Consider the following 18,464-nt stretch of genomic DNA (forward strand, 5'->3'; position numbering starts at 1 on the left):
TCTCACACACACTCACTCACACTTACACACTCACTCACTCTCTCACACACACTCACTCTCTCTCTCACACAGACACTCACTCTCTCACACACACACTCTCTCTCACACACACTCTCTCTCACACACACACACTCACTCTCTCACACACACACTCACTCACACATACACCCACACTCACTCACTCTCTCTCACACACACACTCATTCACTCTCTCACACACACACTCACTCTCTCTCTCACACACACACTCTCTCACACACACACACTCACTCTCTCACACACACACACTCACTCACTCTTTCACACACACTCACTCTCTCACACACACACACTCACTCACACATACACACACACTCACTCTCTCTCACACACACACTCTCTCACACACACACACTCACTCTCTCACACACACACACTCACTCACTCTTTCACACACACTCACTCTCTCACACACACACACTCACTCACACATACACACACACTCACTCTCTCTCACACACACTCACACTCTCTCACACACACACTCACTCACACATACACACACACTCACTCTCTCTCACACACACTCACACTCTCTCACACACACACACTCACTCACACGTACACACACATTCACTCTCTCTCACACACACACACTCACTCACTCTCTCACACACACTCACTCACACGTACACACACACACTCACTCTCTCACACTCACTCACACGTACACACACACACTCACTCTCTCTCTCACACATACACACACTCACTCACTCTCTTTCTCACACAGACACACACACTCACTCACTCTGTCTCTCACACACACACACAGACACACACACTCGCACAGTCACTCTCTCTCACACACACAGGTTCAGACTGCAGTTAGCTTTGAGTAAGCAATAATTATCAGCCCAGGGAGAGTTCCCCTGACAAATGTTGCTGTGGGGTTGATGTTCACCATTGGTCCAATATGGCTCTTATGGTCCCCTGTTGCCCTCCTCTGCCACTTGAAACAAAGCAGCAAGTCCATGTAATCAATAGGTGGTTCCCCAATTGAAGAGCTCTCTTCATAACTCAGCTGCACTCACACGTGATTTAATGCAACTCTACATGACTCACAGAGACTTGCCGTGGCCTTTGGGAATTCACCACACCCTTTCTCTGCTGAACTGTGCCAGGTTTTCAAGTAAATAGCCTGCTCCCAATGCATTGGACCCAAACATTGGTCCCATTGTATGAGCAAAACAATTAGCCCAGGCCAACAACACATTGTCACCTTTGCTTTCTCACTGACTATAGAATCATTTCTGTGTAGCTCCAGACCATCGAGTCTGCACTAACCCTGCAGAGAGCATCCCATCCAGACCCACCCCAACCCTCCATTTCCCACAGCTAACCCACCTAGCCTGCATATTCCTGAACACTATGGGCAATGTCAGCATGGTCAATCCATCCTAACCCGCACATCTTTGGATTGAGGGAGGAAACCAGAGCACCCAGAGGAACCTCACACAGAGACAGAAAGAATGTGCAAACTCCACACAGACAGTCACCTGAGGGTGGAATCGAACCTTAGTCCCTGGGGCTGTGAGGTAGCAATGCTAACCACTGAGACACCATGCTGTTCCTGTGGGTGAGAAAAATAAATCAATCCTTGAACTTATATGTCAAGACATTCTGAAGCATTCTACAGCCAATTAACTAGCCTTTTTTCTCAACTGCAGTCTTTGTTACAGTGTAGATGTAGTCATTCATACACAGCAAGATCCCACAAAAAGGAAAGAGTTCAATGAAAATAAAACCTGGCAAAACTGGGCGGGTGGGGGATGGGAAAAATGGGGCATACTAACAAAGTGTGGTCAAGGTGATGGGTCAGGGCAGCTCAATCCTGTTATATGGACAGTCAAAAACAGAGTGACATTGGCAGGGCATACAGTCATAGAGATATACAGTATGGAAACAGACTCCAGTCCAACCCGTCCACGCCGACCAGATATCCTGCAGTAATCTAGCCCCTTTTGCCAGCACCCAGCCCATATCCCTCCAAACCCTTCCTATTCATATACCCATCCAGATGCCTTTTAAATCCAAAGATGTGCAGGTTAGGTGAATTGGCCATGCTAAATTGCCCTCAGGGTTGTGTAGTTTAAGTGCATTAGTCTGGGGTAAGTGTAAAGTAGTAGGGGAATGGGTCTGGGTGGGTTATTCTTCAGAGGGTCGGTGTAGACTTGTTGGGCTGAAGGGCCCGTTTCCACACTGTAGAAATTCAATGATAATGGAATAGTGTCGGATAGATGGGTTTCAGATTGGTTTCACAGGTCAGCGCGACATTGAGGGGCCGAATGGCCTGTACTGTGCTGTAATGTCCTATGCTCTAAATGTTGTAGCTGTACCAACCTCCACCACTTCCTCTGGCAGCTCATTCCATACACGTACCACCCTCTGCATGAAAATGTTATCCCTTAGGTCACTTTGATACCTTTCCCCTGTCACCCTTAAACCTATGCCAAGCTGAAAAATGTGTTGCTGGAAAAGCGCAGCAGGTCAGGCAGCATCCAAGGAGCAGGAGAATCAATGTTTCGGGCATAAGCCCTTCTTCAGGAATGAGGAGGGTGTGCTAAGCAGGCTAAGATAAAAGGTAGGGAGGAGGGACTTGGGGGAGGGGCGTTGGGAATGCGATAGGTGGAAGGAGGTGAAGGTGAGGGTGATAGGCCGGAGATAGGGTGGGGCGGAGAAGTCGGGAAGAAGATTGCAGGTCAAGAAGGCGGTGCTGAGTCTGAGGGTTGGGACTGAGATAAGGTGGGGGGAGGGGAAATGAGAAAGCTGGAGAAATCTGCATTCATCCCTTGTGGTTGGAGGGTTCCTAGGCGGAAGATGAGGCGCTCTTCCTCCAGGCGTCGTGTTGCCATGGTCTGGCGATGGAGGAGGCCAAGGACCTGCATGTCCTTGGAGGAGTGGGAGGGGGAGTTGAAGTGTTGAGCCACGGGGCGGTTGGGTTGGTTGGTGCGGGTGTCCCAAAGGTGTTCTCTGAAACGTTCCACAAGTAGGCGGCCTGTCTCCCCAGTGTAGTGGAGGCCACATCGGGTGCAGCGGATGCAGTAAATGATGTGTGTGGAGGTGCAGGTGAATTTGTGACGGACATGGAAGGATCCCTTGGGGCCTTGGAGGGAGGTGAGGGGGGAGGTGTGGGCGCAAGTTTTGCATTTCTTGCGGTTGCAGGGGAAGGTGCCGGGAGTGGAGGTTGGGTTGGTGGGGGGTGTGGACCTGACGAGGGAGTCATGGCGGAGGGAGTGGTCTTTCCGGAACGCTGATAGGCCTATGCCCTCTAGGTTTGTACTCCCCAACCCCAGGGAAAACAATCTCGTCTAGTTAGCCTATCCAGATCCCTCATGGTTTTATAAACCTCGATAAGGTCACCCCTCTGCCTTCATGTAAAGGTGAGTACACATGCATTTCTCATCTCACCTCCAAAGGCACAGAGCTTGCATGGCCAATTCATGCACAACAGAATGTGACAAAGACCCAAACCTGCTGCAAAATGGATCAATGCTTTGTTCTTTCTCCATGTCTGCACCATTTGGGATTGTGTAAGTGTACTGTCATTACAGCTTCCTGGAGGTTTCGCCCCATATGGTGGAAGGGGGATGGGCAGCTGCTTGTTAGTGTATCCGAGTACTCATAATGATCTGAGCAGACAGTCCCAGGTTTAGTATAGATGAATCAGAGACTGGAATTAGGACTATTGTGAGCAGTTTTGGGCTCTGTATCTAAGGAAGGATGTGCTGGCATCGGAAGGGACCCAGAGGAGGTTTACAAGAATGATGCCAGAGATGAAGGGTTTGTCCTATGAGGGGTGGTTAAGGACTCTGGGTCTGTGCTTGATGGAGTTCAGAAAAACGTGGGGGGGATCTGATTGAAACTTAAAGAATACTGAGAGGCTCGAGTAGACTGGACATGAAGAAGATGTTTCCATTAATAGGAGAGACTAGGGCCAGAGGACACAGCCTCAGAGTGAAGGGGCGACCCTTTAGAACCGAGATGAGGAGGAATTTCTTCAGTCAGAGGGTGGGGAATCTGCGGAACACATTGCTGCAGAGAGCTGTGGAGGCCAAGCCACTGATTGCCTTTAAGACAGAGATAGATCAGTCCTTGATTGGTGAGGGGACCACAAGTCATGGAGAGAAGGCAGGAGAATGGGGGGTTGAGAAACAGATCAGCCATTATCGAATGTCAGAGCAGATTTGATGGGGCAAATGACCTAATTCAGCACATTTATCTTACAGTTTTATGAACTGTGCTGAAATACCATGAAATGACTGCTGCCAATTTTCTGACCAACAGAATGACCAGCCTTGTGGCTGTCTCCAGTATAAATCCAGATCCGACCAGCTCAAAGCCAAAAGAGAAAATGCTGGAAAATCTCAGGAGGTCTGGCAGCATTTGTAAGGAGAGAAAAGAGCTGATGTTTTGAGTCTAACTGATGCTTTGTCAAAGCTAAAAAAAGGGGAGAAATAGGGAGGTATTTATACTAGGCTGAGACAAAGAGTCAGTTAGACTTGAAACGTCAGCTCTTTTCTCTCCTTACAGATGCTGCCAGACCTGCTGAGATTTTCCAGCATCTGCAGTCATTTGCTTTTATCCAGCTCAAAGCCAGTGTACACCAGTAGATTTCGGTAGGGTTAGTGGTTTCATTCTGGTGCTTACATGTTTCTCCTCTGGGGTCTTGAGGTAGGACTGTGTTATTTTTCAATCATTTTCACCTACAAGTTATGATCACTTGTAACCATTGGCTATTTCCAGAAGAGACAGAAAATAAAGGCATTGCTGAGCATAGCACTGACCAACTTGCAGTCACTGCCCCACTTATCAGTAGCACCTTGCTCCACATCACTGGTGGATGACTGCACTCCATAACAAGAACAGTAAGAATCACAGACATCACTACAGATAGCGGACCATCCCACCCACTGTGCAGACACTAGCTGTTTGATCAAGCTCTCCAATCATTCAGGGCTACCTCCACTGTTTCCATCACCCGTCAAATTATTTTCTTTTGCAACTATTTAATGAGTGTGCTTTTGAAAGTGATTCTGTTTCCACCACACTCACAGGCAGCATGTACAAGATCAATCTAAGTTGCTGCAACAAACAGTCTTCACCTCTTCTCATATCTACCTCCCCCTGCACATTTTAGCCAATTACTTTTATCCTCTCTCCTCCAGTTTAATTGGTTACTGGAAACAGTTTCACTCTCAACTTTAGTAAAATTTTGAGCTCCTTTTATTAATCTCCTGTTAACATCCTGTGGTCTGACAAGAACAACCCCGGTTTCTCCAGTCTTTCTACATTAAATAAAATCCTCCACCCTTGTAAGTCAATCTCTCCTGTACCCCTGCATAAGATCTAGATATCCTTTCTAAAAGGGCGTGGACCAGTATTTATTGCATTCCAGCTGAGGAATAACTTAAAATTATTGAATACAACTTTTTTGTTTTTGATTTCCATTCCACTATTAATGAAGCCAAGCATCCAAAATACACTTAAATACTTTCTCAAATTGGTCTGTCACGCTCAGAGTCTAGTGCACAGGATCTCCAGGTCCCAGAGTTTCTGCATTTTCTTTAAAATTGGGCAATTTAATTTTTATTACCTCTCCCAATTTTTAAAAATATTAATTAAAGAACAGGTGTAGGCAATTCAGCCCAAGTCTGCTTTGTCATTCAAGATTGCAGCTGATCTGATGATGTAATAATATTCCTGACTAACTGATAACCTCTTGTACACTGACAGCTCCCACTCTGCACCCCAATTTCCAAACACACACATCACAACAGACACACAACCCACACACACACCGAGACACGTACAACCCTCTGACACACACATACAAACTCACACCCCAGCAAAAGCACACACACCGATACAAACACAAACATGCCCCCCATCATAAACACAAAACCCCTCCCACACACGCACTCTGACACACATTCACACAAAAGCGCGCACACCCACACAAACATGCAATTCCTCCACACGCAACCACCTTCCCCCACACCTCACACCCAACCACCCCCAAAGACACACACACTTCCCAAAATACAACTCAACACCTTCCAATGAGGTGGAGAGGGGGGAGGAACAGGCAAATATAATTAAAAATACATATTTAAACCCACGCTTTTCAAAAAAATGTCACAAGGTTTTTTGGCAATTGAACTCTCGTGACTTCATCAGTAGCTGGGAGGCTTTATGTGAAAGCTGATACAGTATTCTCTCTCACACACACACACACAATGCTAAAATTCCCTCATTGTAATCTGTTTTTTTCTCCGAAGGCTCCAGGAAGTTGCCTCGATATCTGGTGTTTGATCTTACTTTTCCTCAGCTACAGTCATTATCGAATCACTGAAGAGTACACACCAGCTCCTGAGTATAATTGGCCTGAAAGCTAAACTACCCTGTTGCTAAGCGGATGTTATTGGTGCTGCTGTTTAATGGTTCAGCTGATTGGAGATGTTTTAGGTCATGTTCTCTCATATGTCCCTTTAAACCTCAGCGGGGCTGATGTTTAAATAGGGCTCATCGGTTTCCTGCCACCTGCGAGTTGTTAAAAAAAAGTTTAAATAAGCAATGTTAGCATTTCAGTCAGCAGCACAACTTGTTCTGCGGTTTCTGTCTTTTTTTTGCAAATGTACTAGAGATCTCACTGGTTTGACTGCTATGATATAAAGTTCATTAACCCCACCTCCCCTCAAACACAACCTTTGCTGTTTGTCATTTCATAGCATTAACCCTTGGACAACCTGGAGTCTCACAAGTTTCCAAAGCCTAAACCTCAGCACGTACAAAGTTGGGACCAGGAAAAACGGGGGAGGGGAAAGAGAAAAAAACCTTGCATTTATAATCTTAAAGTAAAACAAAGAACTGTGGGTGCTGAAATAAAAGCAGAAATTGCAGGAGAAACTCAGCGGGTCTGTGCAGAGAAAGCAACAGTTAACGTTTCAAAACGAGTGGATTCTCCAGCAACTTCTGTCTTTGCATTTTTATAGTGTCTTTCACATCCCTCACGTCACTCCAAAGCGATGTAGAGCCAATGCAGTTGTAATATTGCAATCATTACGGCCCAGTGATCCCACACGCAGCAACTTGATAAGAATCAGATCATTTGATTCAGTGATATTGGCCCAGGGATAGGCATTGACCAGAGTGGGCAGACAGTGCACTGACACTGTAACAGCCCTTCACTACTGCAACTGGGAGTTTTTTTTATAACTCAAGGGGTGTGGGTGTTGCTGGCTGGGACAGCATTTTGTTACCTGTCTCTAATTGCCCCTGAGAAGGTGAGGCCCCTTCTTGAACACAACAGAATCACTTGGTGGTCACTTCAAAGGGCAGTCAAGAGTTAAATGTCACTGTGGGTCTGGAGTCACATGTAGGGCCAGTTGAGGTAAGGCTGACAGATTTACTTCCTTAAAGGACATTATGAAACAAAAAGGGGTTTTCCAACAATGCCGGCAGTTTTGTGAGATTGGCTTTCATTCAGCAGATTCCTTTATAACCAAATCTTGCTGATTAAACTTTCTTCTTTCACTACTACCTTTCTTTTTATTCCCCTGCACCTGAATGTTTGCCTGTACCCCAGTCTACAGTCACTTTACTCATCCACCTTGCACACTCTCCATCATCGACACTGGCACCTGTTGGATAAGGAGTGATGCTGAAGCATCCTCATTGCTGGGCTAGGGACCCCTTTACCTGTCTGGTTCTCATTCACACCCAGCTGTCCCTGACCACTAACTAAACCTCAATCACTACCTAACTGGAGGGGACTCCAGGTAATCCCCTCACTCCTGATGCCTCACCCATGTCTGCAGCTCAGACTCCAGCTCTACTCTGACCAATCAGAATCAATTTGCCAAGCCAAAATTTAAAGCAAGCCTGGCAGTGAACTGTCAATCTGCATTTGTGGGTGCATTCTGCTTAGCAACGCCTTGACGAATGAGAGTTTACTAAGTGACCAATCAACACTCTCTTTTCATGCAATATAAATGTTGGTTTTCCCTTTGATTTGATATTCTTGCAAATCGTCCTGATCTTGCAAGAAAAGAAAGCTGTGATAAAGTGTGTCTCTTTTTCAAAGACTCAATAATTTGAATTAGTTAAAATGAACAACCCTGTTTTCCTTAGCTTATCTTAGTTGGTATGGGTGCTGAAACCAGCAAACTATGATTAAAAGCTACAGAAGGCATTAAGACACTCAATCATATCAAACAACAACAGTACAGAGCCTAAAGAAGGGAGCACATTATCACCCTCGGAGGATAACTTGAGATGGGTAATAAATGCCAACCATGCCATCTGGGAATAAATTGGAATGACTAATCAAAGCATGATCAGCGTGAACACACACACACTCGGCCAACAACATGTTGCATTTATGCCTATTTTTCTAATCAACATATTATAGATATTATTACACACTTCTGGACCAGGTGGGATTAGTTTAATTAGTGCCTGCAGTCCTCATTGACTCATGTTAGCTCCTCATCTGCCAATGATTTAATTATAAAATCTTATATAACATTCTCAATCTCTGTATTCTCCTCTGACCTGATTGCATTGTGTGTTGCTCTGTTCCTGGCTCCTTGTACACCCAGATTTCTATTGCTGTGCTGTTGTTGGCCATTCTTTCAGCTGCCTGGCATTTAACCTGGAGCTCCCCCCTCAAACCTCTCCCCTCTCTCCACACTATTTAAAACTGACATCTTTAACCAATTGTTTCAGTTACTTGTCCGTGCCTCCCCAAATGTGGCTCAGTGTCAACCGTTGTTTGGGAACCGTTTGGGATGTTTAGCTGAAGGTTCAGTCACCAATGGCCGAGGGATGGAAATCTGGGATGTACACGAAACTCAAATTGGAGTGACATAGAGATGTCACTGGAATGGGGGAGATTACAGAGATTACATAGTGTGAGATTTTAAATCATTGCCTGATAAGGAGCTAATATGAGTCAATGAACACTGCAGGTGATACTTAAACAGGACAGAGAGTGCATTCTACACCCACAGTCCCTGAGTAATATAGAACAACTGAGTACTTGTACAGTGTAATATAACAAAGTGAGTAGTCTGATGGTGCTGATTAGTGAACAGAACTATACTAAACTGCTATTTGATCATCTCCTACCTCATACAGATAAACGCTGACTGAAGGTAGAGGCACACGTTGGCATTGCACTGTTCCCAACAGCAACACCTCACACCCATGTTGAACGCAATAAGAGGCCATTCAGCCAATTTGCTGTGTGCTGGTGTTCTTGCTGTACAGGAGCCTCCTACCCTCTTTACATCACACCCTCTCACCTTATCTTCCCTCAGCCAGCTTGCCCGGATTTGTATAGATCCCATTGTTTTCAGGCACTCCCTCTGCTACTGGGGTCCTCAATCTCACTCAGTTCTGGATAAAAGGCTTTTGTCTTGAATTCCTAAACATTTTAAAATAAAGTGTATTCTGCAGAGTGCTGTATATTCTGTACAGTGTATGTTCTATAGGGTGCTGTGTATGTCTTTAGGGTGTTCTGTGTTCTGTAGGTGCTGTGTGTTCAATAGGTGCTGTGTTTTCTATAGGGTGCTGTGCCTTCTATAGGGTGTTCTGTGTTCTGTAGGTGCTGTGTGTTCAATAGGTGCTGTGTTTTCTATAGGGTGCTGTGCCTTCTATAGGGTGCTGTGTGTTCTCGTAGGTTGCTGTGTGTTCAATAGGGTGCTGCATGTTCTGCAGGGTGCTGTGTGTCTGTCTGATCTATAGGACGCTGTATGTTTTGTAGGGTGCTGTGTGTTCTGTTGGGTGCTGTTTGTCTGTCTGATCTATAGGGTGCTGTCTGTCTATGTGTTCTGTAGGTTGCTGTGTGTTCAATAGGGTGCTGCATGTTCTGTAGGGTGCTGCATGTTCTGTAGGGTGTTTTGTGGTCTGCAGGTTGCTGTGTGACCGTCTGGTTTATAGGGTGCTGTGTGTTCTGTAGGTGCTGTGTTCTATTGGGTGCTGTTTATCTCTGTGATCTATAGGGTGCTGTGTGATCTATAGGGTTCTGTGTGCACTGTCGGGTACTGTGTGTCCGTGTGACCTATAGGGTGCTGTCTGTCTATGTGGTCTATAGGGTGCTGTGTGTTCTGTTGGGTTAATACGAGACCTTCCCTGAGATGCTGCACAATGCTGCCACCTCCAGTTCACATTGTGCTGGTGCTCCTGTTTGGGAACAGACAATAACCAAAGTGAATTCGGGGGAATTCCGAAAGAGTTTCCCATCAGCGACGCGCCTATTTCCTGGTAACAGGTTGTATCGAAGCATCTGAACAAACAGGCAGGTAAAACAGATGGTGAAGGGTTACTGTCCACAAACCTAGTCAAATGTCTCCCTGGTCAACACCAACTCTGAGGACTAATGTTGGCAGTGACTCAGTGGGTCATAGACTCACCCCAGTAGAGTTTCTGGAAATGAGTCCACTCTCAGATGGGAGTGTATAATCCAAACCCTGTGGCCAAAGGCACAGCCTTTCAGATAAAAAAAGCCTTGCATTTATAAGGTGATTCTCACATGCACCCAGTTGTCACAAGATATTTTACAGGCAGTGAAGTAGTTTTGTTCAGGTGTACACGGGAGGTGATGGGCTAGTGGGGTTATTGCTACACGACCAAAGGTTCAAATCCTGCCATGGGATATGGTGGAAGGTAAATTCAATACTTTTGTTTTAAAAGCCTGGAACTAGGAAGTCTGTGAGACCCAGGGTGGGGGAGTCCAAAACTGGAGGGCACAGGTTTAGGGCGAGAGGGGAAAGAGAGTGGGCAGCACGGTGGCACAGTGGTTAGCACTGCTGCCTCACAGCGCCACAGACCCAGGTTCAATTCCCGCCTCAGGCGACTGACTGTGTGGAGTTTGCACATTCTCCCCGTGTCTGCGTGGGTTTCCTCCCTGTGCTCCGGTTTTCTCCCACAGTCCAAAAATGTGCAGGTCAGGTGAACTGGCCATGCTAAATTGTCCCATAGTGTTAGGTAAGGGGTAAATGTAGGGGTATGGGTGTGTTGCGCTTCGGCGGGTCAGTGTGGACTTGTTGGGCCAAAGGGCCTGTTTCCACACTGTAAGTAAGTATCTAATTTGAAAGGGACCTGAGGGGCAACCTTTTCACACAGAGGGTGGTGCGTGTATGGAATGAGCTGCCAGAGGAAGTGGTGGAGGCTGGTACAATTACAACATTTAAAAGGCACCCGGGATGGGTATATGGAGAGGAAGGGCTTAGCAGGTCAAACACAGACAAATGGAGCTAGTTCAGTTTAGGGTAAGTTGGGCTGAAGGCCCTGTTTCCAAGCTGTATGACTTGATGACTTCATTGCCTGTGACACACTTCAGGATATTCCGAGGATGTGAAAGTTAGAACATAGAACATAGAACATAGAAGAATACAGCGCAGTACAGGCCCTTGGGCCCTCGATGTTGCGCCGATCCAAGCCCACCTAAACTACACTAACCCACTATCCTCCATATACCTATCCAATGCCCTCTTAAATGCCCATAAAGAGGGAGAGTCCACCACTGTTACTGGCAGGGCATTCCATGAACTAACGACTCGCTGAGTGAAGAACCTACCCCTAACTTCAGTCCTATATCTACCCCCCCTTAATTTAAAGCTATGCCCCCTTGTAATACCCGACTCAATACGCGGGAAAAGGTTCATACTGTCGACCCTATCTAACCCCCTAATCATCTTGTACACCTCAATCAAGTCACCCCTAAACCTTCTTTTCTCTAGTGAAAACAGCCCCAAGTGCCTCAGTCTTTCCTCATACGATTTTCCTTCCATACCAGGCAACATCCTGGTAAACCTCCTCTGCACCCGTTCCAATGCCTCCACATCCTTCCTATAGTATGGCGACCAAAACTGCACACAATATTCCAGATGCGGCCGTACCAGAGTCTTATACAACTGCATCATGACCTCAGGACTCCGGAACTCAATTCCTCTACCAATAAAAGCCAGTACGCCATATGCCTTCCTCACCGCACTATTTACCTGGGTGGCAACTTTCAGAGATCTGTGTACATGGACACCAAGATCCCTCTGCTCATCCACACTACCAAGTATCCGACCATTAGCCCAGTACCCCATCTTTTTGTTATTCTTCCCAAAGTGAATCACCTCGCACTTAGCTACATTGAATTCCATCTGCCACCTTTCTGCCCAGCTCTGCAGCTTCTCTATATCCTGCTGTAACCTGCCACATGCTTCCTCACTGTCAACAACTCCTCCGACTTTCGTGTCATCCGCAAACTTGCTCACCCAACCTTCTAACCCCTCTTCCAGGTCATTTATAAAAATGACAAACAGCAATGGTCCCAAAACAGATCCTTGCGGAACACCGCTAGTGACGGCACTCCATGAAGAAACTTTGCCATCAACTACTACCCTCTGTCTTCTTCCATCCAGCCAATTCCTAATCCAAACCTCCAACTCACCCTCAATGCCATATCTCCGTATTTTCTGCAGTAGCCTACCATGGGGAACCTTATCAAACGCCTTACTAAAATCCATATATACCACATCTACCGCTTTCCCCTCATCAACCTCCTTCGTCACCTTTTCAAAGAATTCAATAAGGTTTGTGAGGCACGACTTGCCCTTCACAAAACCATGCTGACTATCCTTGATCACATTATTCCTATCTAGATGTGCATAAATCCTATCCCTTACAATTCTCTCTAAGACTTTGCCCACAACAGAAGTGAGACTCACCGGCCTATAGTTACTAGGGCTATCCCTACTCCCCTTTTTGAACAAGGGAACCACATTTGCTATCCTCCAGTCTTCTGGGACTACTCCTGTAGACAAAGAGGACATAAAAATCAAGGCCAATGGCTCTGCAATCTCCTCCCTTGCTTCCCAGAGAATCCTAGGATAAATGCCATCAGGCCCAGGGGACTTATCTATTTTCACCTTTTCCAGGATTTCCAACACCTCTTCTCTACATACCTCAAAGCCATCCATTCTACTTATTTGTGCCTCAGTATTCTCATCGACAACAATGCCCTGTTCCTGAGTGAATACTGAAGAAAAGTATTCATTCAGTGTCTCCCCAATCTCTTCCGCCTCCACACGCAACTTCCCCCTACTATCCTTGACTGGACCTATTCCTACCCTAGTCATTCTTTTATTCCTAACATACCTATAGAAAGCCTTAGGGTTTTCCCTAATCCTATCTACTAAGGACCTTTCATGTCCCCTCCTTGCTGCTTTTAGCTCTCTCTTCAGGTCCTTCCTGGCTACCCTATAACTCTCAATCGCCCCAATTGAACCTTCACGTCTCATCTTGAGATAGGCCGCCCTCTTCCATTTAACAAGGGATTCCAATTCCTTATTAAACCACGGCTCCCTCGCACGACCCTTTCCTACCTGCCTGACAGGTACATAATTATCAAGGACACTCAATAGTTGCCCCTTGAACAAGTTCCACATATCATTTACACTCTTGCCTTGGAGTCTACTTTTCCAAGCCACACATCCTAAGTCATGCCTCACCGCATCATAATTTCCCTTACCCCAGCTATAATTCTTGCCCTGTAGTACACACTTATCCCTCTCCATCACAAGTGTAAAAATCACCGAATTATGGTCACTATCCCCAAAGTGCTCACCTACCTCTAATTCTAACACCTGGCCTGGTTCGTTACCCAGAACCAAATCCAGTATGGCCTCACCTCTTGTTGGCCTGTCTACATATTGTGTCAGGAAACTCTCCTGCACACATTGAACAAACACTGACCCATCTAACGAACTTGAGCTATAGCTTTCCCAATCAATATCAGGAAAGTTAAAGTCCCCCATAACAACCACCCTATTACTGTCACTCATCTCCTGAATCACCTTCCCAATCCTTTCTTCAATGATTCTAGGACTATTAGGAGGCCTGTAAAAGACTCCTAACAGGGTGACCTCACCTTTCCTATTCCTAACCTCAGCCCAAACTACCTCAGATGGCAAGTCCTCCTCCATCGTCCTTTCCACCGCTGTAATACTATCTTTGACAAGCAATGCCACACCTCCCCCTCTTTTACCCCCACCTCTAAACCTACTAAAACATTTAAATCCCGGAACCTGAAGAAGGGTTCATGCCCGAAACGTCGATTCTCCTGTTCCTTGGATGCTGCCTGACCTGCTGCGCTTTTCCAGCAACACATTTTCAGCTCTGATCTCCAGCATCTGCAGTCCTCACTTTCTCCTAGAAGAATGGCTTTGACTCAGACGAACATGTGTGAGAGATGGACAGGGTCATTGGTGATGGGGGAGAACTGAGACCACAATTATTTTCAACATCTAGGAATGATTTGGATGAAAAAAGGGGATATTCTATAAGTTTGCAGATGACACAAAAGGGAAAGCATGTGGTGAGGGATGTCACACAGAGTCTGCAGAAGATACAGACAGGTTACGTGAGTGAGTAAAGATGTGATAAATGGAATATAATTTGAGGGAATGTGAGGTTGTGCATTTTTGTCGGGAAGAATAGAGGAGGTAAATATTATTTAAATGGAGAAAGTCTCCAACACAGAGATTAGATTACTTACAGTGTGGAAACAGGCCCTTCGGCCCAACAAGTCCACACCGACGCCTCCAAAGAGTAACCCACCCAGACCCACTCCCCTACACCTAACACTATGGGCAATTCAGCATGAGAGAGTTTGGAGCCCTCCTTGTTGAATCATAAACATCCATTTCAGTGGGCACGAGAGAAGGCAAAGGGAACGAATATAAAAGTCAGGAGGGTTTGTAAAATGAGGCACCAGACAGACCATAGCTGGAATACTGTGAACAAGTTTTAGGGAAAGACAGACTGGAGGCAGTCCAGAGAAGGTTCCGACACCAGGTAGGGAAGGACTGTCTTATGAGGAGAGGTCCAGTAGATTGAGCCTGTTCTTATTGAAATAAAGAGGGATGAGAGACGACCTGATTGAAGCTTACAAGATTCATAAGGAGTTGGACAGGGTAGGTGCAGAAATGTTGGTTACCCTTATGGATGAGTGTAGAACCAGACGGCATTGTCTCAGAGTAAGGGGGCCACACATTTAAGACAGAGATGAGGAGGCATTTCACCTGTATCTGTGGAATTCTTTACTGCAGAGGGCTGTCGAGGCTGGGTCACTGAGCATGTTTAATGGTGAGACAGACAGGTTTTTAGTCAGGAAGGGAATCAAGGGGAAAGGGGAAAAGGCAGAGAAGGTGAGGGTTACTAGAGCAGCCTTGATCTCATTGAATGGCAGAGCAGACTCGATGGGCTGAATGGCCTCCTTTTGCTTCCATGTCACATAGCCTCAAGGGGTCAGTCGCCTCAGTCTGCAGCAGGAAATGAGGGGGATCAGGGTGAGGCGAGGGGACACTATCACAGTGGGCTGTCATGTCACACCCACCCTCCCACTTCCCACCCAACACCGCCCCCCTCAAAGTATCCCGGGGAAGAGGGGAAACCCTTGGGGAGACAGGCTGAAAGATTCTACAAGAACAGAGATAGAGGAAGTGGTTTGAACAACAGCAGAGACATAGCTCGAGAGACCTGAAGCAAACTATAAAAGCAACTTGATTCCCCGTAAACATTCTCCTCGGGCACATGTTCCCCTGTTGGTTCAGGCCAGTACGCAGACAGCCTGGCTTTAGGAGGAACTCTGTTGTTGTACAGTAACTATTCCCTGGCAGTGAGAGAGGCTCCAAGTTGTCAGTGTGTTCACAGGTCAATGGGTTTAACTTTGTCTCATGTGCAAACTCAATGCCAGCTCTTTGGCTAATGTCCCAACTTGCCATCCAGAATGAAGACATCAGCAACAGGGAATTGCACCTTCTGTGGAGTTCTCTAACCTCACCCACAGGATCTGGGAAAGCTGCTCGGGATTGGCACACTGACTCTACCTGTTTTTTCTAACAATACTGTATTTGGCAAATTCACTCCAACACGCTACACTCTACAACAGGAGACACTGCTCTGAGTTGGGACATCTCAAAGAGACAATGTCAAGGCAGCTCTGTATCCTGAACATCTGAACAATAAGCAGCAATAGGTTGGCACGGTGGCTCAGTGGTTGGCACTGCCACCTCACAGCACCAGGGACCCGGACTCGATTCCACCCTCGGGTGACGGTCTGTGTGGAGTTTGCACATTCTCCCTGTGTCTGTGTGGGTTTCCTCTGGGTGCTCTGGTTTCCTCCCACAGTCCAAAGATGTGGCAGGTCAGGTGAGTTGCCCATAAATTACCCATAGTGCTCAGGGTAGGTGCATTAGTCAGGAGTAAATGTAGAACAATAGGTTTGGGGAATGGGTTTGGGTGGGTTACTGTTTGGAGGGTCTGTGTGGACTTGTTGTTTCCTACACTGTAGGGATTTTTAAAAAAAAGGTCACTCAGTCTCTCAAATCTGCACTGCCAGTCAATATAGACCACAACTGACCAAATTGTAACTTCAGACCCATATTCCCATCTACCTGTAATAACCTTTCAACCCTTTACTCTGTTTCTAACCCTGTCCTGTCCCTGCCCTGGGAGTGTTCGATAGGGATAGTATAAAGGGAGATTTACTTTCTGCCTAATGGAGTAAATGAAGTTTTATTTCCAGTTTAAGGGAAAAGAGAGAGCTTCACTCTGTATCTAACCCCGTGCTGACCCTGTCCTGGGAGTGTTTGTTGGGAATATAGAATGCCAGAGATGTGGAACACTGGGACTGCTATAATGTGTATTTCTCATTGTGATTGGTGAGCTGTTTTTCAGGGAGAAGGTGAGAAGTGATTGCAAATGTATCTGGAATGTTATGAACCATGGGTGTAGCAGTCAGATATTTATAATTTGTTTTTAACAGTCTGAACGAATCACAGTTCAAGAGGCTAGTTTCAGTTTCCTAGTAAGAAGTCACAGTTACTAATAGAATGCTGTAGCAGGCGCCTGAGACTATTTTGATGCCAGTCTAACTCTGCACTGTCATCTGTGTTTACTTCATTCAAGATTCAGGTTTCTGGGAACTCTTTGTGGCTGTGTCTAGTTGTGTTGGCTGTTTTAGAATTGGGTCACTTCCCAGAGCTGGACTGTTGTAAACACTGAATGCTAAAGCTATCTTTAAAGGTTCCTTCAGATAAAGTAACCAGATTCCAACTCGCATTGCAGGGGGCACTCAGGGACTGACTCAGTCTCCTGGTCATTGGTGGTTCCAGCTATTAGCAGCTCCCTGTCCCCCTCCCCTTCAGCACTGGCTGTCACAGGGAGGAGCCCCAACCACCCCCCCGACACCCTCCAAGGGATCAGTGAATCTCCTGTGCTGTCTGTGTACAGTACACACTATTACAGAATGTTACAGCACAGAAGGAGGACGTTTATGTCATTGTGCCTGCACTACCTCGTCATTACCTAGTACCAATTTCCGGCTTTCTCCCCATAGCCCTCCATACTGTTTCTGTTTGAACAACCATCCAATGCCCTTTAGTTAAACCTGGCTCCACCCCATTTCCAGGCAATGCATTCCACACCCCAAATACTCACTGCATGAAAATGTTGTATTTCACATCATCCCTCTTTTTTTTGCACATCACCTTAAATCCACGCCATGTCGTTCTTGTTCCCTTTTACAGCAGGAACAGCTTCTCCCTATTTACACTGTCCACCCTCTCCTGCTTTTGAAAAACCCTCAATCAGATTTCTTCTCTTTGAGGAGAACAGTCCAGACTCCTTCAACCTCTCCCCATCACTGAAGTCTCTCATTCAAAGAACAATACCACACAGGAACAGGCCCTTCAGCCCTCCAAGCCTGCACTGGCACATTTTGCCCTTCCTAGAGTCATTCTTGGAAATCGCTTCTGCGCTCTGTCTGATGCATTCACACTTTCCTTTCTGCAGGGGTCACTGGGATGTATGAGGAACAGAGGAAATAGGAGCAGGAGTAGGTCATTCGGCCCTTCAATCCTATTCCGTCATTCAACAGGACAATGGCTGATCATCTATCTGCTTTCTTCCCATATCCTACGATCCCTTTAGCCCCAAGAACAATATCTATTCCCTGCTTGAAAACAGTCAATGTTTTGGCCGCAACCGATTTCTGGGGCAGGGAATTCCACAGGCTTCCCACTGTCTGGGTGAAGTTATTTCTCTTCATCACAATCCGAAATACCTTATCCCATAACCTTAAACTGGGAGTGCTGGTGCTGATCTTCAGAAACATCCTTCCTACGTCTAACCTCTCTACTCTTGTTAGAATTTTATAAGTTTCGAGAGATTCCCTTCTCATTCTTCTAAACCCCTGAGAATATAGTTCGGACCGATCCAGTCTCTCTTCGTTCAAATTATAGAAAAGCACCCCTACAGAGGCCATTCAGCCCATCAAGTCTTTGCCAAATTTCTGAACAGCATTCCACCCACACCCATGCCCCTATCCCATCCACATAACCCTGCAAGGGGCTTTTGTTATG

This window comes from Chiloscyllium plagiosum, unplaced genomic scaffold, assembly GCF_037043375.1.
Source record: "Chiloscyllium plagiosum isolate Xiang-an unplaced genomic scaffold, Cpla_swu_hap1 HiC_scaffold_28, whole genome shotgun sequence".
NCBI lineage: Eukaryota > Metazoa > Chordata > Chondrichthyes > Orectolobiformes > Hemiscylliidae > Chiloscyllium > Chiloscyllium plagiosum.